The sequence below is a fragment of the Schistocerca nitens genome, chromosome 4 (assembly GCF_023898315.1).
Source record: "Schistocerca nitens isolate TAMUIC-IGC-003100 chromosome 4, iqSchNite1.1, whole genome shotgun sequence".
In the NCBI taxonomy this organism is placed as follows: Eukaryota; Metazoa; Arthropoda; class Insecta; order Orthoptera; family Acrididae; genus Schistocerca; species Schistocerca nitens.
This window is the reverse complement of record NC_064617.1, coordinates 80407778-80435116: the sequence shown is the minus strand read 5'-3', so window position 1 is coordinate 80435116 and position 27339 is coordinate 80407778. Positions and strand designations below refer to the sequence as shown.

General features: G+C 41.6%; 1 protein-coding gene across 7 annotated transcripts in view; it reads right to left on the bottom strand.

Annotated features, from left to right (window-relative positions):
• The window catches only part of LOC126251343 (epidermal growth factor receptor substrate 15-like 1), a 209443-nt gene that overhangs the window by 55516 nt on the left and 126588 nt on the right, over window positions 1-27339 (bottom strand). The gene's annotated exons all lie outside the window — the stretch shown is intronic.

Below are 27339 nucleotides of genomic sequence, written 5' to 3'. Positions count from 1 at the left end.
TTTTCATTCTGCCACCTGCAGCGACATTATCGGTGGAAAACTACATAAAATAAGGGAAAGGCAACCACTCACCTATAATGCACTCATGTGTGGTACACAGAAACAAGTAACAGAAAGCAGTATTCACATTAGCATTTGAGCTCTTGCACTTTCTCTAGTAAAAGTAAACATATTCACAATCAACCCAACATACACTCAAATGCACATTCCTGTGGTTGCAATAGGACTGATTATTGGCTATCGGTTATTGAGAACAATTACCTGGGCAGGTGGGAGTGGGGAGGGGTAGGGAAAGACACACAAACCAAGGTGGGACTAGCAGGATACTTTGAGGTAGGTCTTTACACAGATGACTCGGTGGCAGCACAGCAAGACAAAATGAGTTCAGAGGCTAGAGCCTATAACAAAAAGGAGAGATATGGAGGAAGAGAGGGAAGGGGGGTGAAGGGAGAGAGAAAGAGGAAGAAGGAGAGATGCTATCATGACAATACAAACCATTGTCCTTCAATAGTTGGAACAGCATTCCCAGAACCATATGAGAAAGCTGTTCCAGCCACTCCAGTGTTATGCCTGCATGAGATTACCTACAGCCAAGAACGAGCATGCTGTTCTGATCCAACCACTACATCAATCCCTCACAGCTCCTGATCATGCCTTCCTGACTTACTCCACCTTCCGTATCCACAAAAACTTACTCCACCCTCCACGACACCTATTGCTCCTGAGCACCCATCCAATAACACTGTTGTCAATCTTTCTCCCAAAACTCTGACCTATCAGTACTTTCTAAAGGCCTCACCTTTAGCATCAAACCTAAGTTCAACCATGCTGGACTTGAAACAGACCTCCTCTCCTTTACTCATTTCCTGTAGTGAAAACATTTCTTTGCTACATACTCCATTGACTACAGCCAACCAAACCCCCACAAAGAACCTTGTTTGAAACAGTTCCTATCTCCCTACAGCTGAGATCCTCGTCCTTTTTCACCCAGTCATCCCCAGGCTATATTTCAGGAGTTCCTCACTTTTTAATTGGCCTCACTTTCCTTTCCTAGATCCCTCCACAGTGAGTCCAACATCACTCCTACAGAACATGCAGCTATCTGTAACCTCAAAACCAATAGGACTTCCATCAGCTCCTTAAAGCCTTAGGTTCATCCCAAAACCTGACATCTAAATCCTCCTCCCTCCTCATACCAGCAAACCCTTACATTTCCCCAGTTTTCCAAAACCAACCCCACATGTCACACCATTGTGGCTGGGTAGGATGCTCTTACAGAACAAATCTCTACCTTTGTTGAACAACGTCTCCAAACTATTGTCCATACACCCCCCCCCCCCCCCCCCCCAACACTACAGTCAAGACACTGCTCACTTCCTTCACTGTCTTTCCACAGTTCGTGTCCCATTACCACTAGACTCCTTGTCGATCACTGTGGATGAGTCATCCCTAAACACCAACATCCCCTGTGCCCTTGGCCTTGTGGCCATGAAATATTACTTTTTCCAATGTCCACCTGATACCAAAGCCACAACCTCTTTCCTAATTCACACCCTCTTTGCTAAAAACCCTAGCCAATCATATGCTGACCCACAATTATCTCATTTTCGAAGTCAAAATCTACACACAAATCTGTGGTGCTGTCATGGGTACTCGCATGGTATCATCCTATGCCAATTTATTTATGAGCTACCTGGAGGAATCCTTCCTATTCAGTCAAAAACTAAAACACATTATCTGGTTGAATCATTGCTGATATTTTCATGATCTGGACACATGGCAGGGACAATTTTAGCTCTTTCCTCAATATTTGCTTTCACATCCACTTCATACAGTATATCTCAATTCCACAAGTCACCTTCAAAATGAGAATCTCCACCTCCCACAAGGAATGATCACCAACTTAACCTCATATTTTACAGAGAAAAAGGCAAACTTGCAAGTTAACAGCTCTAGCAATCGACCCCTTGCAAAATTTGGGCCATAATTCTGACAGTATCCAGTTATGACCTTTTAAAACTTTCGTGCACACTAACTGTCAGCTGCTCCATCCCACTGCAGTTGCCCAATGTCGAGTGCGAAGTACAGTACAGTACAGTGAGCAAGATGTTTGTGAAATAGTGTTTTTACATTGCTGACATGCTTTATTCCTCATGTCAAAGTGCACAGTTTCTAATCTGTAGCTGGTACCACAGATATCTTTGCTATAAACATTTTTATGTTGTAATTCACAAACGCAGTGTGAATGGATTAGTATGTCATTAAAGAAGTAGTGTAGCAATATTGGATTATTAACATTACTGTTTCGTGTTATTTTCTTTGTATACTAAAGCCAGCAATGTTAAAGTGAAGTAAATTTGCGTGGATGCACTGTTCAACATGTCTGGCATGATTAAATTGTAAATTGAAAATCATTAACTTAGTTACATAATAATTCTTCAGTTGCTCAGGTTTATTCATTTTGATGTCCGCCCCCGGTAGCGGACTGGTCAGAGTGACGGATTGCCAATCCTATGGGCCCGGGTTCGATTTCCGGCTGGGTCAGGGAATTTTCTCCGCCCAGGGACTGGGTGTTGTGTTGTCCTCATCATCATCCTATCATCCTCATCGACTGCAGGTCGCCAAAGTGGCGTCAAATTGAAAGACCGGTGACCGGTCTGCCCGACGGGGGGGCCCTAGCCATACGATTGACTAAATAAATTCATTTTGATTTTGAGATGTACATACAGCTGCAGGATATCAGTTTGAGAATACTGTTAAAATAAAAACTGATTATATAAGTTTGTAAGGTTGACATACATGGAGGTGATGGAAGTCACAGGACAGAGAAATGCACATATATAGAAGGCAGTAGTCATCAGTCTACTGACTGGTTTGATGCGGCCCCCCACGAATTCCTTTCCTGTGCTAACCTCTTCATCTCAGAGTAGCACTTGCAACCTACGTCCTCAATTATTTGCTTGACGTATTCCAATCTCTGTCTTCCTCTACAGTTTTTGCCCTCTACAGCTTCCTCTAGTACCATGGAAGTCATTCCCTCATGTCTTAGCAGATGTCCTATCATCCTGTCCCTTCTCCTTATCAGTGTTTTCCACATATTCCTTTCCTCTCCGATTCTGCGTAGAACCTCCTCATTCCTTACCTTATCAGTCCACCCAATTTTCAACATTCGTCTATAGCACCACATCTCAAATGCTTCAATTCTCTTCTGTTCCGGTTTTCCCACAGTCCATGTTTCACTACCATACAATGCTGTACTCCAGACGTACATCCTCAGAAATTTCTTCCTCAAATTAAGGCCGGTATTTGATATTAGTAGACTTCTCTTGGCCAGAAATGCCTTTTTTGCCATAGCGAGTCTGTTTTTGATGTCCTCCTTGCTCCGTCCGTCATTGGTTATTTTACTGCCTAGGTAGCAGAATTCCTTAACTTCATTGACTTCGTGACCATCAATCCTGATGTTAAGTTTCTCGCTGTTCTCATTTCTACTACTTCTCATTACCTTCGTCTTTCTCCGATTTACTCTCAAACCATACTGTGTACTCATTAGACTGTTCATTCCGTTCAGCAGATCATTTAATTCTTCTTCACTTTCACTCAGGATAGCAATGTCATCAGCAAATCGTATCATTGATATCCTTTCACCTTGTATTTTAATTCCACTCCTGAACCTTTCTTTTATTTCCATCATTGCTTTCTCGATGTACAGATTGAAGAGTAGGGGCGAAAGGCTACAGCCTTGTCTTACACCCTTCTTAATACGAGCACTTCGTTCTTGATCGTCCACTCTTATTATTCCCTCTTGGTTGTTGTACATATTGTATATGACCCGTCTCTCCCTATAGCTTACCCCTACTTTTTTCAGAATCTCGAACAGCTTGCACCATTTTATATTGTCGAACACTTTTTCCAGGTCGACAAACCCTATGGAAGTGTGTTGATTTTTCTTTAGCCTTGCTTCCATTATTAGCCGTAACGTCAGAATTGCCTCTCTCATCCCTTTACTTTTCCTAAAGCCAAACTGATCGTCACCTAGCGCATTCTCAATTTTCTTTTCCATTCTTCTGTATATTATTCTTGTAAGCAGCTTTGATGCATGAGCTGTTAAGCTGATTGTGCGATAATTCTCGCACTTGTCAGCTCTTGCCGTCTTCGGAATTGTGTGGATGATGCTTTTCCGAAAGTCAGATGGTTTATCGCCAGACTCATATATTCTACACACCAACGTGAATAGTCGTTTTGTTGCCACTTCCCCAAATGATTTTAGAAATTCTGCCTTATTTGACCGTAAGTCCTCCAAAGCTCTTTTAAATTCAGATTCTAATACTGGATCCCCTATCTCTTCTAAATCGACTCCTGTTTCTTCTTCTATCACGTCAGACAAATCTTCACCCTCATAGAGGCTTTCAATGTATTCTTTCCACCTATCTGCTCTCTCCTCTGCATTTAACAGTGGAATTCCTGTTGCACTCTTAATGTTACCACCGTTGCTTTTAATGTCACCAAAGGTTGTTTTGACTTTCCTGTATGCTGAGTTTGTCCTTCCGACAATCATATCTTTTTCGATGTCTTCACATTTTTCCTGCAGCCATTTCGTCTTAGCTTCCCTACACTTCCTATTTATTTCATTCCTCAGCGACTTGTATTTCTGTATTCCTGATTTTCCTGGAACATGTTTGTACTTCCTCCTTTCATCAATCAACTGAAGTATTTCTTCTGTTACCCATGGCTTCTTCGCAGCTACCTTCTTTGTACCTATGTTTTCCTTCTCAACTTCTGTGATGGCCCTTTTTAGAGATGTCCATTCCTCTTCAACTGTACTGCCTACTGCGCTATTCCTTATTGCTGTATCTATAGCGTTAGAGAACTTCAAACGTATCTCGTCATTCCTTAGTACATCCGTATCCCACTTATTTACGTATTGATTCATCCTGACTAATGTCTTGAACTTCAGCCTACTCTTCATCACTACTATATTGTGATCTGAGTCTATATCTGCTCCTGGGTACGCCTTACAATCCAGTATCTGATTTCGGAATCTCTGTCTGACCATGATATAATCTAATTGAAATCTTCCCGTATCTCCCGGCCTTTTCCAAGTATACCACCTCCTCTTGTGATTCTTGAACAGGGTGTTCGCTATTACTAGCTGAAACTTGTTACAGAACTCAATTAGTCTTTCTCCTCTTTCATTCCTTGTACCAAGCCCATATTCTCCTGTAACCTTTTCTTCTACTCCTTCCCCTACAACTGCATTCCAGTCGCCCATGACTATTAGATTTTCGTCCCCCTTTACATATTGCATTACCCTTTCAATATCCTCATACACTTTCTCTATCTGTTCATCTTCAGCTTGCGACGTCGGCATATATACCTGAACTATCGTTGTCGGTGTTGGTCTGCTGTCGATTCTGATTAGAACAACCCGGTCACTGAACTGTTCACAGTAACACACCCTCTGCCCTACCTTCCTATTCATAACGAATCCTACCCCTGTTATACCATTTTCTGCTGCTATTGATATTACCCGATACTCATCTGACCAGAAATCCTTGTCTTCCTTCCATTTCACTTCACTGACCCCTACTATATCTAGATTGAGCCTTTGCATTTCCCTTTTCAGATTTTCTAGTTTCCCTACCACGTTCAAGCTTCTGACATTCCACGCCCTGACTCGTAGAACGTTATCCTTTCGTTGATTATTCAATCTTTTTCTCATGGTAACCTCCCCCTTGGCAGTCCCCTCCCGGAGATCCGAATGGGGGACTATTCCGGAATCTTTTGCCAATGGAGAGGTCATCATGACACTACTTCAACTACAGGCCAAATGTCCTGTGGATACACGTTACGAGTCTTTAATGCAGTGGTTTCCATTGCCTTCTGCATCCTCATGTCGTTGATCATTGCTGATTGTTCCGCCTTTAGGGGTAATTTCCCACCCCTAGGACAAGAGAATACCCTGAACCTCTATCCGCTCGTCCGCCCTCTTTGACAAGGCCGTTGGCAGAATAAGGCTGACTTCTTATGCTGGAAGCCTTCGGCCGCCAATGCTGATTATTTATCAAAATTTAGGCAGTGGCGGGGATCGAACCCGGGACCGAAGACGTTTTGATTATGAATCAAAGACGCTACCCCTAGACCATGGGCACAGTATCATGTACACAAGGTATAAAACAGAAGCGCATCAGTGGCGCTGCCACTTGTATTAACATGATCCATGTGAAAAGGTGTCCGACGTGATTATGGCAGCACTACGGGAATTAACAGGCTTTGAACACAGAACAGTAGTTGGAGCTCGATGCATGGGACATTCCATTTTGGAAATCATTAGGACATTCAATATTCCAAGATCTACAGTGTCACAAGTGTGCCGAGAATACCACATTTCAGGCATTACCTCTCACTACGGACTATGCAGTGACTGACAGCCTTCACTTAACAACTGAGAGCAGCAGCATTTGCATAGAGTTATCAGTGCCAACAGATGAGCAACATTGCATGAAATAACTACAGAAATCAATGTGGAATGTACAACAAATGTATCCGTCAGGACTGTGCGGTGAAATTTGGCATTAATGGGCTATGCTAATAGCACGACATCACCTGCAGCACCTCTGCAGGGCTTGTGACCAAACTGGTTGGACCCTACACGAATGGAAAACCGTGGCCTGGTCAAATGAGTCCCCATTTCACCTGGTAAGAGCTGATGGCAGGGTTTGAGTGCGGTGCACATATCACGAAGCTGTGGACCTAAGTTTTCAACAAGCTGCTGTGCAAGCTGGTGGTGGCTCCGTAATGGTGTGGGCTGTGTGTAGTTGGAATGGACTGGGTCTTCTGATCCAACTGAACCAATCATTAACTGGAAATTGTCATATTCAGCTACTTGGATATCATTTGCAGCGACTCACAGACCTCACACTCCCAAACAACGATGGAATTTTTGTGGTGACAATGTGCCATGTCATCGGGCCACAATTGTTTCTGATTGGTTTCACAAACATTCTGGACAACTCTAGTGAATGAGACGGTCAGCCAAGTCACCTGACAAGAATTCCATCAAACATTTATGGGACATAATCAAGATGTCAGGTATGTCCACCTCCTGCCTCCTCTCCCTCTGCCTTCAACATCCCATGAATAGGAGGGCTCTGTCAGTCTGCTGTAAAGTAGTTTGCACTTGGGCATTAGGCGGCTGCAATGAGGGCAGAGTGAGTGACAACAACTGATGTGCACAAAAGCTGTACTTTAAGGTCATAATTGCCTACTATCAGAATTATGGCCCAAATTTTTGTGTAGGATCAATTGCTGGGGCTGATGTCCTACAAGTCTGCGTTTTCCTTTTTAAAATGCGAGGTCAAGTTGGTTACGGCTCCAAAAATACATCTGTTCATATCAAGCACACCAACCACCACGGCACCTCCACTCTGACAGCTGTTACCTGTCCCACATACAAAAGTCATCTCCTCATAGCCTCACCATTTGTGGATAATGCTCTGCAGTGAAAAACAGGAGTCGCTGAATAACCAGCTCATCTATAAACAGATATTTGATGTAATTTCCTCCTCTGACACCAGTAAACCTGTTAAATGGCCACTGAACAGCACTCCTCCATCAGCCAGTATCACATTGGCCTTGAAAAAGGCAACTGCATCGTCACCACGGCTTTGACTACCTCTCATTGTGCCTCGAGATGAGTGATACCCTGCCCCTAAGTCCTACCATCACTCAATACTGTTCTGCCGAGCACGCAGCATTCAGATTATCCTTGTACATCCCTAACTCAATCCTGCACCACAAGGGTCATTTTCTAGTGCCTGCTGCAGGTGCAAGATTTGTCCCGTACACCCACTGACCACTTCCTGCCACAGTCCAGTCGCAGGCCTGGCTACATGTGAAAGCACCCCCATTATACATCAGCTGTGCTGTAATTACTGTACAGCATTCTAACTGAGCCTGGAAAGTAAACAACTGTCTACTCACATGAACAGATACTGCTAATCTATGGTAAACTGCAAACTTGACCATCCAGTTGCTGAACATGCTGCACATCGCAACACAAATGATTTCAGTAGCTGCTTCACTAGAAGGGCCATTTGGATACTCACTCACTGAAAAAGTTTCTCTGAGGTACGCAGATGCGAACTGTGTCTCCAGCATAGGCTGCACTCTTGTTATCCGCCTGACCTAAACCTTCACTAACTTGTTTCTCATTCCTTCTCCCTACACTCTTCTGTCCACATCCTTCCTTCACCATACAGATGGTGTACTGCCTTCTCCCATCACCCAGCACTTCCCATCCCCCCTCCCCCCAGAGGTGGTGAGCAAGTAGTCTGGTGGTAATGGAAGAGGAACTGTGGAAGGGAGGTGAGTAGTGTCATGAATGTATGATTGGAGGTTACAGACAATAGTCTGCTGGGGTTGGTCAATCAAGGGGTAGAGGTTCATTCCGTAGGAGCACTGTATTTGTTTTAGATAAGGTTGTGTGTGTGTGTGGGGGGGGGGGGGGGGAGGGAGGGTGGTGTTGATTTGCTGTTGTCAGTGGGGTGTGTGGTGAAGAAATGTTTCCACCACAGGAAACAAGTAAAAAAAAAGAAGGTTCTTTACAAGTACAGCATGGCTGAGCTTACATTTTAGGTGAATGGTGAGGCCTCTAGAAAGTACGGAGACTTCTGCAGAGGTCCGAGTTTTGGCAGGAAAGATGAAAACAGTATTACTGGATGGGTGCTCAGGATAGCTGTGTTTCAGGGAGGGTGGAAAATTTTTTTGTGGATATGGAAGGTGGAGTATGTCACATAGGTATGGTCATGGAGCTGAGGAATTGATGGAGTGGTTGCATACATACATTAATCCTTGTTCCATAGATTATGAATATGACATTTCGTAATGATGTGAAATGTGTCACTTTAATTGAAGTTTTCTTTACACAGAATAATTATTTTTTTACAGTTACTACATATCTAAGAATTCATCTACTGAGTAGAAGGAGTTGTAATTCAGAAATTCTTTTAATTTGCTTTTACATGTTGGTTGGCTATCTGTCGGACTTTTAATACTATTTGGCAAATGACCATCAATTTTTGTGGCAGCATAGTTCATCCCTTTCTGTGTCAAAGTGAGATTTTATCCAGAATACTGAAGATCATCCTTTCTTCTAGTGTTTCCCTTTTAACAATATTCCAAATTGTTTTAATTTTATTATCAGACGTGCTAATCTCAGACATAATGTACATACTTCTGGACTTTTTAATAACTTTTCTTAATACAGTGCAGTAGTTTTTATAATGTTTCACTGTTTTGGATTATTACTCCTCCTAGTTGTAAGATACATTTCCCTTTTCTGTTTACAAGATATTTTTTATCCCTTTAGTAAGCCATGGCTTTTTACATGGTTTCTTACAATTATATTTCACTGTTTTCTTAGAGAAACTGTTTTCAAATATACTCACAAAGGTATCATGAAATAGGTTAAATTTTAAATTAGCATCATGTTCCCTGTACACCTCATCCCAGTCTGTTGCATATTCTTCCTAAGATTTTGAATTGTTAAATCGTTAATTGAACGCACTAATTTGGAGGACTGTTTTGCATTACTGTATGGAGATATATCATATACTGTAACTAGCTGTGCATCATGATCAGACAGACCATTCTTAACAGGAAAAGTTTTTGATTAAATTTATCTTGGTCAATGAAAACATTATCTATGACTGTGCTGCTTTCCTGTACCACCCGAGCAGGAAAATCAATAACTGATGTCAAATTGAAAGAACCAAGTTATACTTCAAGGTCAAGCTTTCTATCAGACTCTTTCAGAAACTCTACAGTGAAATCCCCACAAACAATAATTTGCTTTCCTCTGTCTGACAGATAGCACGACAAAGAATCCAAGTTCTTCAAAAATAGTTGAAAATTTCCCAATGGGGACCTATACACAGCTACAATTATAAAAGTGCCATTATTTAGTTTAAGCTCACATGCACATGCTTCTAAACGTTGCTCCATGCAAAATTTTTTATTTTCCAAATTTTTCACACTATGACAAATTTTAACATATAGGACAACTACTCCTCTCTCCATACTGTCTCTACTTACATGTGCTGAAAGCTTATACCCACCTACATTTGCCATTTCCATACCTGTGACTATATAATGTTCAGACAGGCACAGTACATCTGTTCGACCCTCAGTTTCTGAATCTTCTAAGCAAACAAGAAGCTCATCTACTTTGTTTTTTAATCCCCTGATATTCTGATGCAATATATAAACATTATTTCTCACTGTGCTTTTATGTGAATCTTGTGAAACACTAACATTATGTTTCACTGTACTGTTATGAGAATCTTGTGATATTTTCACATCTCTAGTACCGGCCTGTCTGAACTTCTCATTAAGCCTAATTTCAATTAATGTAGGATGATTGGACACTGATCTTAGCAAAAAAAAAAAAAAAAAAAAAAAAAAAAAAAAAAAAAAAAAAAAAAAAAAAAAACTACTTCCATGAGTTTTAGTGAGCCCCCCTGTCCCAAAGATCTTGCTACCATCCCAGGCAGGTTACCCTTCCCTTTCCTATTGAGTTGCAGGCCAAGTTCCACCTACCAATACCATCAACAGGAACCAAATCTATGCCTGACAAAGTAGCCGCCCAAAGCAGTTGATCTAACTCCATATCGACCCTCCTGACAGAGCTGTTCAATTTGGGCTGATCATTACCGCATGAAAGCAGGAACCAAGCCAACATTTGTATGGTTTGTTGCAGATGCTATTTTTATCAGGTCATACTCAATATTGTAGCCCTGATCTCTATCAATACTGTTTCCCACTCCACTCACTACAACAACATGATCCTGCTTTGTAAAACCCTAGCACAATGATCCTACATCCTCCATCACTTGGCTAAGACGTGCACTGGGCTTGAAAATACTTGTTACCTGGTACCTGTCACCTAATTTTTCTTGCAAGATCTGGCGCACACCTCTTCCATGGCTACTATCTAACAACAGCACTTTCCTCCTACTTTCTACTTTTTTTGCAACAGTTGGTTTCCCAGTGGAAGTCTGTTGAGTGCTGATTACACTTACATCTACTTGAGCCTCTTCCTTAGCTGACTGAGGTAGCAAGGCAAATCTATTGTTTGTGCCAATGATGAAACTGTCAGATAGTGTTCTCTTTCTGTGGCTCTGTTCCTTGCTACCACTTTCCACCTGTCTTCACCCTCCTCCCCCCTTAACCTCAACAGTTCCTCCCTAGCACTATCCAGTTCAGCCTGAAGGGCTCTAATCTTCTCTTCCTGTTCTGCTATTTTCCTATCCCTTGAACATAATCTGCAATACCATGGAAGAGACCCATTTACTTCCCCGATTCCCATGCCACTACATTCACCCCAATGTAACCATCTGCCACAACAGCTGCACAGAACCCCAGAACTGACTTTCCTATGGCAGCTCAAACACTTCTCGCTCATGGTTGTTTACAGTATTTTTACAAAATTTATCAAGGCAATAACAGTAATATTCTATTAACTACAGATCACATGAGTGATTGAAGTTATGTGGTACATTAATATATGTGTATACTATTAATATAATAACATAATGCAGTTAAACTAACGTTAAAAATCAGAATTTGTATTCCCGAAAAATTAGGCCTAACATAGTGTATGCGCGATACGTACTTTATGCGTATTAGAAGGAAATAAATGATAGAACTTAAAACTCTTAATTACCCGAGTAGATAAGGCACAACTAAATATATGTGTAATGAAAACAACCTAAATTCTTCACTTAACACTTAAAGAAATGTCTTAAATTTGTATGTAAACCTACATCTAAATAACACGGAAACTGGCCCTTAAGTAATGTATTTGTTTTTTTTCAAGAAATACTTTGAAACAAGTGAAACCTTCAATAGATAATATAAAACAAATTCTAATTAACTTTATTACAGTATAATATTAACTTAATTGATAGTCATTCTAGAATTAATTACTTATCTTCACGAGCTTAATATTCAATAGTGTGTGGTCTGCGCCAGTGCTGCCAAAGAGAGTGGTAGGCTTTTTCTTGTCTATAGGTAATCTCATTCTGGCATAACACTTGAGTAGCTGGAACGGCTTTCTCAGATGGTGCCAGGAATGCTGTTCCAACCACTGGAGGACACCACCTTGTACTGCAATAACAGCATCTCTCTCTCCCCCCCCTCCCCCACCTGCTCTCCACACCCATCACAACCACCATTTTCCTTTCTCCCCCCCCCCCCCCTCTTCATCTTTATCTTCCTCTAATTTCCTTCCCTCTCTTCTTATCCCTCTTTGTTATATTCTCTATCCTCTGAACTTATTTTGTCTTGTGTTGGTGCTGAGTCATCTGCCAGAAGACCTACCTTGCTGTTTGAATGATTTGGGAGAGGGGACCAAACAGCAAGGTCATTGGTCCCATTGGATTAGGGAAGGATGGGAAGGAAGTCAGCCATGCCGTTTCAAAGGAACCATCTCGGCATTTGCGTAAACCTATGTCAGAATGGCTGGACGCAAGTTTGAACTGTCACCCTCCCGAACACGAGTCCAGTGTCCCACCTTGCTACGCACATCCTATATGTCCAAGCAATTGTTCTCAATAACTGAAACCAAATAATCAGTCTTCCCGCAATCACAGGAGAGTGAGTTTGAGTGTATGTTGGGTTGTTTGTCAATACGTGCACTTTTACTACAGAAAGTGCAAGAGCTTAAATGCTAACGTGAATACTGCCTTCTGTTCCGTGTTTCTGCGCACCACACACAAAAGCATTATAGGCGAGTGGTTGCCCTTCATCTAATTTACATATTTTTCCATCCAGGTATATTCATTCTTGTTAGATATTAACTGTGAATATCATAAAAAGAAAAAAGTTATTCAATGTATTGCAGTTAGTAAGGACAATTAACAGAGATTAAAGTATGTGGAGATATGATTTAGGATTGATGTCAATACTTGGGTGAAGATGAGAAATGAAAATAATAATCACCATGTACATTAGTTCTGCAAGAGTTGCAATGTTAAATAATGACAGCAAGTTCACTATCGACAGACACACAGATATTTTAATAAAGATGATTTCTTCGTTGGTAGTAATTACTTTGTGTCATCGGAGCTTTTTGCAGCGGCACATCTGAATCAAATCTTCCAAGTTTTTAAGCTGCCCCTGTTTGAATAAAATACTTGAGCTTTCGATAGCTATCTCCACCACTGTAGTAAATTGTAAAAACCACTGACTGCCAAGGTTTTCTGCTTATATAGGCTCGATTGCAGCATCTGGCAACAAACAGAGCACGAAAACAATGTGTGTGTGTGTGTGTGTGTGTGTGTGTGTGTGTGTGTGTGGAAGGTGAGTTGGGCAGCTCATAGCAGCTCTGCCCTGCAGTGGGCCCAGGTGACTTAAATGGTGTGAGGGGCCAGTGCCATGTCTTAAAGGCCACTCCTGCCTCCCTACAAGTGTCACATATTCTCTTTTTGATATCCAAAGCTTGTCCCCACACATTACTGTTAAAATTGTTGCTGTTTATTCTGGTCTCAGCTGCTTTCTTTATAATGGAATGCCAATATGCTGATACACGACTCGAGACTCTTGTCTTTTCAAACTGTATTTTGTGTCCGTTTTCCAGGCAACGCTTAGCTATGGATAACATCAAGCTGAATATTTACCTCAGTAACTGCCTTAATTATTTTTCAATGAGGTCTGCTGCTTTTACTGTTTTATAGAGTTTGCAAGAATGATTAATGAAAGTGAAGCATTCCCAATGGATCAAATTTTCGATGACTGGATGGGAGTGTAGCCTGATTCTTCTTATTTCGTGGACCAATATTTTAGCTGAGAGACATCCATGCAACTTCGGATTTAGTATTATTCAAACTTATCTGTACCTTGTGACATGGTTCATTCGATAAAACTGACAGGAGGCGACTTAACTCAAGTGACAAACTGCATTTTTACAATGCTGAAATCCAGTTCTACCCTAATTTAACTGCAAGGAAAGATTGTATTCTTAGTAGCTGTCCTATGCCTGCCACCTGTCTGACTGACAACAGAACTGACTTAAGCATTACAGGTATTTTGCTTGCCAACAGAGTGACACCCTGTTTATAAACTGGTGCAAAAATTTTGCTGTATTCACAGCTCTTATAGAATTTTTATTTTTTTGATCTGAAACCTTTTCCTCAATAATTCTGGTCACAGCAAATCACTATGTACAGCCATTTATCTACAGTAGGTAACAGTAAACCTGCATTCACAGTGCAGGTCTATAGAGCATTCTGTGTTGGCAATTGTGAACGAGGCAATGTGACTTGTGTGTACTGCTCACTTTATCATTTGGCCTTGAAGTGTCATTTCAAGCTTAGACTGTGTGCAAATTGTCACTTTGTGGTCAGAAGGATTGTCAGCATGCAATGTTGCCCGCCAACTGTGTGTACACCACAGTGAAAATTTGATTGACTGCATGAGACACAAAGCATTGAAAATGAGCCTTGTACTGATCACCCATGGTCAATACCACCAGCTGATGACTGCTACCTACAATTTATAAATCGTACATACTGAGAGGAGAAAATGCAACACAACTGTGCACTGCTTTCTTTGAGGCAAATGGGACAGTTACATAAACAAAACAGTATGCAACTGTCTACACATCATCAATTTGGCCTCCAGGCACACATTATGAAACAAGGTTCATAGCCCCTACCAATGTGGATGATGAAAAAGGTGGGTAATATGCTTTATACAAAAGCAGCCAGATATCAGTGAATGCAACAGAATGCATGAGAAAGGAGTGAAGGTGCGAGGCAAAAGGGCTGCCTGTGGAAGAGAACATACCGATCACCATCAAGGTAAACACGGTTAACTGGCAGTGGACAAGACAGAGCAGGACAGGCCCAAAGCAACCTATGCAACAATGAGGTGCAAAGTGAAAACCTTTACCATGACAACAGGCCAAGAACAAAGAGAGAGAGAGAGAATCTGAAATGTGATCAGAGAGAAGAACCGGGTGCCAAGTGTGGTTATTATCAAATATTCCATAGTACAGTGGAGATAATAACTGATGCTATCAGACATGAGAAGACAATGACTGTTCGCCAGGTGGCTGTATTTATACTGGACACGAGGAACGTTAATGGCTGGTGCATTTACATGGTGAGATGGGTGTGCACTCACTATACGAGCGCAGCTCAGTGGCGATACAATGACCTGTAATAGTCATCTAGGTCAATTTCCTCAGGCATGAATTAGCTTCTGTGGAGCCTGGTAACAGATCCCTCCCCTCCCTGAAACAGCCATTTACAGACAGAAACACTCTGGACAGTGTTGTGGAGGGTGGAGTGGAGGTATGGGCAGAGACCCTGTCTCTTTGACTGGGAGGGTGTCTGGCAGCATCCACTGGGACTTGCTGGTGATGGACTTACCAGAGAGTTCCACCAGTCATTGGCAGCCACCAGGGCATTGGCCACAGTGACTCACTGTCACCAGAAGACTGGAGGAGATGGTGGGTGGATGCAACACCTGTGTTCAAGGCCAGAGCTGGCTGTGGTTGTGTCACTCGAGCTCCTTTGGTGTTTGTACCAACATTAACTCACTGCCTGTGGGTCTCCACTACCATCAACAGCATCCAGCCTCAGTACCCCCCATAGGAATAGGGCCACAGAGTAGTGCTGGGTGTGTAACAGTGGGAAGGACAGGAGTGAGGCTTGAAAGGGGGTGGTGTCAGGAGATGAAGGAAGGTCTGTGCTTGCCCCAATGGAGTAGTTCAGTGAAGCTAAGATTGCTAATTGGCATGGTTCAATAAGTGCTAAAATACAGGTTGAGAGCTAATGTAGTGGCACTGGATTTAACAGCCTTTTCATTGGTGGTTTAAAAGTCTGAAAGAGACATTCCATTTCACCAGCTGAGGAAGGATGGAACAGAGGGCTGCAGAAGTGTTTCATGCCATTACCCTCACAGAAAAATTTGGAGGCAGACTCTGCAATTTGCAGTCCATTATCCAAGAATGAGTGAGGCAACACTTCGATGGCCAATACCTGTGTCAAGGCACTGAGTGTGGTGTTGGTCATGGTGCAGACACACGTACAACATATGGGTGCTTCCAATAAGCATCCACACTGAGCAACCTCTCTGATCTAGAGGACCTCCCATTGGCCAAAATCAGGGTTGGGTCAGTGGGCAGACATGCAATACATTGGCACTGGAATACTGTGCCATGGGTTTATACTGGATGGTACGACTTTATGCACTCAGGAACAGTATCCACTGCTGGAGGTGTTGGGCTGTCCAATGAGGCTGGCTGACGCATGGTCTGAATAATGCCACCAATGGCTTGTGATCAGTAAGTAGAAAGAACTGCATCCCAAAAAAGATGAACATGAAACTTTTTAATGGCAAAAACCATTGGCAATGCCTCCTTTTCGATTTGGGAATAGTTTCGCTAGGCAGGAGTGGATGTGTTGGATATGTACATCATATGCTGTTCCCAGAGCCATCCCCATTTGTCTGTGCCAAGACAGCCATAATCCATAGACAGATGCATCAGTCACCAAAATCAGTGGCGATCAGGAGAGAATGGCATGAGGCAAGAGGCAGATTTCAGTATGGTTTTCAATTGGGTAAAAACAAGTTTGCAGCAGAGTTCCAGTCATATGGCAAACACTTTTTATGCAACCAACTGAGGGGCAGTGCAATGTGGTGCACATGTGGCAAGAACTTGGGATAATATATTATTATGTCTAAAAACACCACATTGGGCAGGGTAAGCAAGTTATTGCAGCAAAATTCAGAGCAGTTGGCCTGATTCCCTCTTTAATGTGGCAAATACTCCACTTCTGCCCCCCCCCCCCTTTTTTTTTAACCGCAACTCTCCAAATGACAATGCAGTCCTCTGTCCCATTGGATCATAAAAAGGCTGTATAGGTTTTACAAACGCTTCTGGTGGGAGGTCGTGTAAGAATGAGATCATTCACGTAATCCATGCAAACCACAATATGCTGTGTCAGCCGTTCCAGAAACTTTTTTAAAACTGTGGAAGAGGACAACAGTGTCCTGGGACTTTTTATCTAACGGTAACTAGAGATAAGCATCAGCAAAGTCAATCCTGGAATAGTGTTCCCCTTCAGAAAGTTTGGTGAGGATGTCTTCTGTTGGGGGCAGAAAGGATATGTTTTGCACCTGCAATTGGATATTGTAGTACCCCTGAAATCCCCACACAATCTGTGAGAACCACTGGGCTTTCTGATGACTACTGCTGTGGTCCATCTACTAGATTTCACTGGCTTGATAGCCCCAGCAGCCTGGAAACTATCTTCCACCTGCTTCAGAGCAGCACTGGAACTGACCTGGTCGGTAAAACCGAGGTGCGGTGTCCGGCCAATGGGAGAAGTGCACGTGAAAGTCTGAGACAAACTGCAAATCAAGATGAAATATAGATACAAATGCAGCACATATATCTTCCAGTTCCTGGAAATGGATTATAGTTGATCTGACCATGGCTTCATCAGGGATAGCAAATCCAAACAACCTAAGGTGTCAAGGCCAAAAATGCTGGTAGCACACAGGTGGTTGACAACAAATAATGTAATGAACCACGTAACACATCTGCAGACCACAGTGATTGGTAAGTGCCTGCAAAGAGGTATAGGATCACCCCTGTAGGCCACCAAATACTATGAGAGTGGGGAAAACTTTATTCAGCTCATTTGTGCATAAGTTACCTGATTTGCCAAAGAAATGGTGGCCTCTGTGCCCACCTGGAAACAGATGTCATGGTGAAAATGTGAAGTGTGTGTAACAATTTCCGCACGAAGGGGTCGCCCAAACGGACTACCTACTGCAGTGCATGTACAGTTTTCAGAAGCGCTCTTGGGGTGGTATGGGAGTGGGTTGTGCGGTTTCAACACACTTAGCAGAAATGCCCCTCTTTATCGCAGCACACACAGAATCCCAGTGATCTGGGCAGTCAACTCTAAAGTGAGAGGAAAAACACTGTGCACACAAAGGTAATGGCATGTAGGGGTGACCGGAGTCTCGGGACATCAAAGGGACGTTGCACAATGACGAATTACAACACAGCTGCAACTTGGGGGTCATCCGACCTTGTGATGTGAGGGTAGAAAGTGTGGTGGCCCATTACATGCCGCACCTTGGTGCCTCGCCACGAGTCATTTGTTAGCCTGAGCAATTCTGATGAGTGTGCGATGCACAAGATGTCCTCCAAAGACAGGTTATCCAGTTTCAATGGTTCTCTGTGGAATTCCAGACTGGATGCCAGTTGAATCATGACTTCACAAATCATAGAGGTTGCATATGAAGCCTTGCAGCCATGACTGGCCCAAGTGATATTACATTTGCAGCATAAATGTTGCAAGCCAGTGACCCAGGAAAGGCGTGATTATCCAGGATATTTATGGTATTGGTGAAACTTGAGCATGCAGGCAACCACATGATATCTCTGGGAATAATAATTCGTCAACAGAATACATATATCCTGAAAGGAGAGCGCAAGTGTGTCAGACAGAGGCGTTAATTTTCGCAGGAGAAAAAAAATGTGCCCCACGACATCCATGACAAATAACAATCACGGCAATGAATGATATGCGAGTTTAAATGCCAAAAAATGTTGCTTCAGGCAATGCAAATGTGTGTCCCAGATCTCTGCAGTGTCATTTAAAGTAGAAATGATAGAAGACGTAGAGGGCATTGACCGCGAGGGTTGATGAGGGCTGGAGTAAAGTGGATTCGTGCACTTGGAGTTTGTCTCCCGAAGCTGAAGCGACTTTTGCAACAATTCTATCTGCAGCTGCCTAGGTTGTACTAACTACTGCCGCTGTTCTGGCAGGCAAACCAATTTATCATCCATGCTACTGAACAATACCCTTTTTCCTCATAGGCAATGCTATATCCACGAGTAGCTGGATATCACCGCATATGCCAAAACTCACGAGAGAAACTAATGAAGCCATGAGATGGAAGGGCCACCTGCAGAAGCAAATGTGATACCAAATGGTAGTTGATCTATACTGGGCTGATTGATGGCAGACAAGACACATACAAGAAGCCCAAGGCGACTTACGGCAAAAATGATGTGCAAAGTGAAAACCTCTGCCACAACGATGTCAACAGATCAAGAACAATTTCCTTACACACCTAAACTCCATAGACTGATGACCTCAGATGTTGAGTCCCATAGTGCTCAGTATTGGTGAAACTTGAGCATGCAGGCAACCACATGATATCTCTGGGAATAATAATTAGTCAACAGAATACATATAACCTGAAAGGAGAGCGCAAGTGTGTCAGACAGAGGCGTTAATTTTCGCAGGAGAAAACCTAACCAACCTAAACTCCATACATCCACACATCAAATTCACTATGGAGACTGAAGCAGAAGGAAGATTGCCATTCCTGGACGTCATAGTCAAGAGAAGAGCTGATGGTACCCTGAGCCACGGTGTGTACAGGAAGAAAACGCACACTGACCTGTACCTGCATGCAGACAGCTGTCACCACCCTTCTCAGAGGAATGGAGTACTAAAAACACCAGTACACAGGGCGTGCAGCATCTCAGATGCAGAGAATCTGCCCTAGGAATTGGAACACCTCAAAACCGTGTTCCGAAAAAACGGGTACTCGGAATGGCAGATTAGACGCGCTCTCCGTCCCGCCACCACAGCACAACCTGTGGAGACAGATGAAGTCACGGAAGAAGAGGTAGCCACTGCCTTTATTCCGCACAATGGCGCACTATCGGGGAAAAATCGGCCGTATATTAAAAAAACACCGAGTTAAAACCATCTTTTGCCCGCCCAATAAAACACGGGCATTACTGGGAAGTGTGAAAGATGACCTCGGTTTGAGGAAGGCTGGCATATACCAAATTCCCTGTGAGTGTGGGAAGACATATCAGACAAACAGTACGCACCATCGAAAATCATTGCTGAGAACATCAAACGCACACTTGACTGAAATATCCAAATAAGTCAGTGGTAACAGAGCACTGTTTGTCCGAGAAACAAAAGATGGCTTATGAGCGTACCAAGATCCTGGCTCAGACCTCTAAATATTGGGACAGCTTTATAAGGAAGGCTATCGAAATTCGCACCAGGGAAGATCTTATCAACCGAGATTGTGACTACAATCTCAGCAAGGCTTGGGACCCGGCACTGAATGGAATTAAGAAGACTCCCAGCAAGAAGAACGAACTGGCGACCAGGTTGGACGTAGCAAGCACATCGACGCTACGACTGATTCCAGCGCCCATGTCTTCGTAACTGCCGGCGCGCGGGCGTGGACGGTGAAGAGAGCGGCCCACGGGGAGAGGGGATTTAAATCAGCCGCCCACCCCCAGAAGCTCAGTTCGTCAGTGCACCTGATGATGGCGACATGTCTGATCGCCGAAATATTGTGCCCGTTGGACACTGTGAACTGGCAGTATACCCATGGACTGTTCGAGCAACAAATATGCTGAGAGGAACTGAAGAATCACAAGAACAAAGAGACTCACAATCCGAAACCTGACCAGATAGTAGAACCAAGTGCCAAGTGAGGTCGTTACTGAACAGTCTGTAGTACAATGATGATAGTAACTGACAATATCAGATGCGAGTTGTAACGCCGGAAATGCATATCATCCTATTTCCATCTGTTGTACTATAAGGTTTTTTCCTTATTTTGTTACTTGAAGATATGACATTTCTGTGTCTTTGTATATTGTAATTGTTTTACTATTTGTATATACTTGCATTTATGTCGATGTATAATTGGTTTGTTTTGTAAATACTATTTGTATTTTTACGCTGGGTCTTGCCTAGGGAAAACTATGCTATCGAACGAATACATCGATAGGTCGTGTGGAGAACCAAAGTGTTTAGGATCTTTGGTAGTGTGAACTCGGCCGCATGGAGCGCGGGCAGGGAGAAGTCTGGCTAGAGGGGGGCAGTGGAGCAGGTGTGTTGTGTGACGCTCCTGCGAGTTGCCGCGCTTTCGGGGTTTGGCAGCATGTAACTGCGCTCGACTTGCTATGTTAGCTTCTGACATGGTGTCGCGGACGGAAGGCGTTAGCTGGCACACATCAAGAGCCCGTTTCAGCTGGAGACCGTGTCGAGAAGAAGGCGCACCTACATCCAATTTCTGCAACAGTGACGGCCGACAATGAGTGACTGTCGCCACCTCCTCGATCGACGACTTCAAACCTTCAATCAACCAACAAGGAAGACTAAAAGCACGTAAAGTTTTAGAGCTGTATGGCAGACCTCAGCTTTTCAAACTGTTGCATCAAAATTACAGCAACTTAGCATGAACCTTTGTTGCTCATTGTCCCAATTGCATTACCAAGCAGGATCCCTTCCTTTTCTGAAATGATCCCGAGTGTCGTTGAAATTCAAACGCCAGCATTAAAGTAATATCATTCCATTTCACTGCTTTAATTTCAAAGTTCAGTTAAGGTATTCATAGCTGGCTACAATATTTAGATTACACAAGCACAAATTAAGAGTGCGAGTTTTGTTACCGTATTTTAGCTTACCTGTGACTACAGCTCAGCTTGGTACGTACTAAATTTTACTATTGTTAATTGTTCAGAATCATTTAATTCAAGTTCAAAGTTAAATCTCTTATTTCTAAATTGCGTAGATTCAAGTAGCTTTTGAAATGATTGTTGAGGTAGCCCAAGACTAACCGTATTTTACTGAATTTCGATGTGCTTCAGAAACAAAGCTCACTATTAATTTCAGTCACTAACTTAACTTTCAATTTTCCGGTTTTATTAATTCTTTTGCTAAATTAAGTCAGAGTGTAGCGAAATTTATTACTTCTGACAAACTTTCAGTTTTCACACTACACGTGTCAACCTTCAGTTTCCACGCTTCTAGTGCTAATTATATGTGTAATAAACTTTCATTTTCAGTTACTATAGTAATTGTCCATAGGACTGGCGACCATAATTTCCCCCAAATCTCAAATATCTAATTACCGCTAGTTAATGGTTAACGTAACGGCCGCACATTTACTTTCTTTATTAACTTTACCCCTTTTCAAAATTAATTTCCACCAGTTTCATTTGCATTTTTCCTTTCATTTATACGTAACCCTTTCCTCCCTCTTTACCGACAGATTAACTTCGGTGACAATTGCTTTTTCCAAAGTTCCATTAGGTACACGCGGTTTAATTTTTCACTGTCATTAAGGTCGATAAGTGAGGGAGAGGTTAAAGAGTACAGAACTAAATGATCATTTGCTGGATCGCCACATTTATTCCGGCCAAGAGGAACGTTGATGTCCAGCAAATGCATACATCAAGACTGGTGGCATGCTTGCTAAGCGAGTGCAGCAACATCGCGATACTATGCCCTATAATGGCCATTTCCTCCTGCAGGTATTCTCAACTTCCGTGGAGCCTGATACCAGACAACGGAACTTCTTGAATGGAATCTACAGCAATGGTTCATTTTCTCTTCACTCACATGTGCAGGATCTGTCTGATGTTTGACAATCCTTGTAGAAAATTCAAAGGCTCAGAGTACTCTTAAATATGAACCATTTCGAACATTTTAACAGAGCACAGATAACCAAGAGTGTAGCATACAAGTACTGTCATTGCCACATCACTTGTTAAATTCTTGCTAGCAGCTATTTTTTAAAAAAGTTCTGCTTGGAAATGTTAATAAATAACAATGAAAAATCCAGGATGGAATGTAACAAAGTTATGAGAAGGGAAGTTGCTACTCACCATATAGTGGAGATACTGAGTTGCAGACAGGTACAAGAACAAGACACTCACAATTAAAGCTTTCGGTTACTAGTTTGACGAAAGGTTTAAGTGTGAGAGTCATTTTGTTGTGCCTATCTCCGACTCAGCACCTCCGCTATATGGTGAGTAGCGACTTTCCTTCTCATAATTTTGGTAATAAATAACAACTTTTTTAAAAACTGATAATCACATAAAAATAATTAAAATGTGAGACAGAAATACAAATTGCCTTATTGTCAAATGAAAAAAATATATATTTATTACTGCTCAATCTATAAAAATAAAATGAATTTTATTTTCCATTAAATGTTACGTGTTTCTGTACCTAATTTAAATTTCTTGTGAATACTTACATTTTCATGGGTTAGCATTTAAAAATAAAAAAGATGTTACTTTCATTAGAAAATTCTGTATTTGTTAATATTTCCATTTGATGATAAAGATAGTTTTTTTACTTATGTGATATAATACTGGGTTTCAATTATGTTATTTTTGAAGGCACATCTATTCCCACAAGTGCTGCTGTGCTGGTGAGTGTGGTGCCCCAGTGGTTATCATAATTAAGATCCCTGCTCCCTCTTTTCCATACTTCACAAGTTGTCTCAGTGCACTGTATTCTCCAATTGACATGGTGACACATATGAGGTTTTCTCTTGTTTTGTTGGGATGAGGCACTACAGTTCAATGATGTCAATACAAACTGCATCATCTTTACTAATTACATAATGCGTGCTGTGAAGCTGCATATGTTTTCCCATATATGCTACACTCCATTTCAAATAGAGGAGCAACACCCCATTGTTCATCATAGTAAGTGCTCCTGCTCCCTCCTTCCCATATTCTACAATCACTAGTTTTGTTATTCACTGTGAAACTCAGTGGTCTGTTAATGCATTATTTGACTTATTTTTAATAATGTCTGTTGTAAATGGTTTGTTAGATAAGTTGTATAAAATTACATTGTATATTTTCCAGAATACAGTTGTTATACTACCAACATTTATCAGTTGCTGAGCTGTATATGGCAGAGGTACGCTGTAATTTCAGTAATATACTTCTTCCTCAATCATCACTTTTTAAGGCTGTTAACTTTTTTGTAATTTGCTTGACCACATATTAGAGCTTTCAATATTAGTTTTAAACAAAGTAAAATACAAATTTAAAAATATTGGACCAAGTCACTGTGAAGGGTTCATCCTACATTAGAATCCGAACAGCACCAAAGTGCTCCTGCAGGCATTCAACTTCTGTAGAGCCCAATACCAGACAATGTAACATCTTGAATGGAATCTACAGTAAATGTAGATCCTGTGTGAGTTTTTATATAACTGAAAGTTAAGTAGTAATACATGTATAGTAGAGTATTAATTATCCAAACTAACTGGGTGACATGGGTGTTTGGAAAATCTGTTGCAGATTCACCAATTCACATTTCTCTAATCTTTTATCAAACTCATATTATGCTCTCATAGAAAATCTATAAATGACAAAGTCATTGTACAAGCCTGTGATCATTATCACACATCAATATAATTGTCCATCTTGATCACTATTACATCTTTATTTTGATAACAATAAACCTTAACATGTTTCAACCACAGCCATCATGAGAATCAAATAAAAATAAAATAAACAAAAAAATTATAAAAAAGCTGAAACCTTAATACACTGTATCTTTTCAGTACACACACACACACACACACACACACACACACACACACACACACACACACACACACACTAGTCATGGTACAAGTGCATTTTGGACTGATGAGATACAGTACATTGAGAGTTTTTTCTACTGAAAGCTGTAGTTTCAACACACAAAAAATGTATAATAGCAATCAAGACGGGCAATTACATTGTCTCACACAAAGGACAACACATTTATGTTTAGGTATTTTGTACTGCTAGTTTACTCTGTTCGGAACAGAGTGCAAACATGAGTTTCAACTTTAACACAATTCCCTGTGCGGATTTAAGTCACGAGTTCCACACCTGTCCTTTCCCTTTACCTTTATTTAATATAAGCATTGAAATATCGCAGACATGTGTAATGTCAGAGGAATTTTAATACTGTTACCAACACTGCCTAGCATCAAAACTTATTTACCATATAAAATATTTTACTGCCTGAGCCAGTTTCAGCAATGAATGACGTTGTATTGCAATAACTCATAAGTGACTATATATTGTGTATTGATGTTAATGGCATGTTACTAAATTCACTGCTTCATTGTAATGTACATTTCTCAATTTCATCTTACACTGTATTTTTGTGCTACATATTTGATGGTGGGAAACACAAAACACATTGTGAGAAGTTAAAAATAAACAAAAAAATTTAAACAAGGTAAAGTACAGGTTGTAATATCAACAATAATGAAAACGATACTGCTCTGGCAGTATGGCCAGAGAGATCGGATAAAGAGGTCCCATGTGCATGAAGTGTGAACACATCTCTCTCTCTCTCTCTCTCTCTCTCTCTCTCGTGTGTGTGTGTGTGTGTGTGTGTGTGTGTGTGTGTGTGTGTGTGTGTGTGTGTGTCCCTTTCTTTTCTGAAAGCTTTGGCTGAAAGCCCACTGTGTAACAGTAGTTTTGTTGCGGCTGTGTGCAACTCAAATGTGTCAACTTTATGGTGAGTAGCAATCTATCCTTTTCAGAAAAGAACTTTTAGCGGGAAACAGAAGTGTATAATCATTAGATACAAGTAAAAGTACAAAAGAAAAGTTGCTACTAGTGAGAATTAGGAAGTGATTTTGTGGTTACAAGACTTACAGTCTATGCAACATGTTACCAGCAGCTCTCATCAAATGCTCAAACTGTTTCATGCTTAGCAATGCTCAGAAATCTTCAGACACAATTTTTTTGAGTTTATTGAATAGTGAGCTGGACTGCTTTAGGAAACTGACGTAGAGTCACTGACCTTCAAATCCTATTAGTTGAAGAAAACTGAAGATGCCCAATCTGTATAGTCCCACAGTGAGACGGGGACCACAAGTAACTCATCATATACTGTACTCCAAAGGATTCATTCTGTAAGATTTGAAACTGTCAGTAGTAAAATCACTGATGAATATAGTCTAATCACTGGGACCAGTAGCTAATAACTATTCTCATTTTACAGCAGAAATTGAATATCTAATTCTTCTGATAAGAACATAAAGACATCTTGCAACCCCACCAATCTAAGAAGAACAACCCTTGAGTATCTGTGACTGCAACTCACCCAGTTATGCAGGACCACACTAGTAAGATGAAAATGCTTGCTGAATAGTACTAAAACTTTTGGCAGAAGAGCAGTACGTACACAGTATCTTGCGATGCAAAGAGATACACAATACATTCAAAAGATGTATGCCTGACTCTGCAGACAGCATTGTAACAGCTCCGAAACAAAGCCTCGCTTCTTCACTATTACGAATCCACTAAGTTAACAAATAGAAAGAAGGAAGATTATGGTTTAGAGCCCAGTCAACAATGAGCTCCTTGAAGACAGAATACAAGGTAAAGACCATCTTAATTTGTGAAAACCTAAATCTGGATGACCAAATGAGGATTTCAGACACTCTGCCCGTGAATGCGAGTCCAGTGATTTTAACAACTGCACCACACCACTTGGTGAAAAAATCAAGTTGCTCATAATACACCTTCTGCAATTTGGAAATCTTCATCTGGCTCCAGGTGATGATGACAGTTGCCGTGTGTGTGTGTGTGTGTGTGTGTGTGTGTGTGTGTGTGTGTGTGTGAGAAGAACTTTGTCCGAAAGCTTAATATTTTGCCAGTCTTTTTCATTGTGCCTGCCTGCAACTCAACACATTCTCTTTGCTGTGAGTACCAATCTATCCTTTCCATATTATTGTTACTCCAGTTAGGGCTTTCCATTATCTAAATAAATAATATTACGTGTGGCAGTTGAAAAGCTTCTAGCCTGAGATAGTTACCGTAATGTGTCTCACAAACACCACCACCGACTTTTATGATGAACCTTTGTGGGTATGCGAGTCAAATTTCGCAGCTCTAGCTTCATTAGTTTTTGTATACCGTAGTGTAAGAAAAATGGTGAATATCGAGAGAATCAAGAACCATGGTGTGACTTAATATCTTCATTTGAAGGGAATGATGCCCAATGAAATTTCAGAGGACATGCGGAATATACTTAAGGACAGTGCTCCATCTAATGCTACAGTGAAAAACTGGGTGTCCGACTTCGAGTGTGGAAGATGCGCTAAGGAGTGAAAGGCCTGTCACCATTTCCACTGATGAAACAGTGACTATGTGGCAATGGACAAAACATGGGTTCACCGCTTTGATCCTGAGACAAAACAGTCACAACAATGGAAACATCCTTCATCCCTTACCCCTAAAAAAATTCCAGGTGCAAAAATCAGCCAGAAAGCTGATGGCATTGATCTTCTGGGATGCAAAAGGGGTAACAATGGTGGATTACTTGCGAAAGGTTGTAACTATCAATATCAATGCATCCTCCTGCGCCATTTGAGAGAAAAGATCAAGGGCGGGGAGGGGGGGGGGGGGGGCAGCGCACAAAATTACAAAATTGGTACGCGGAGTTCTTTTGT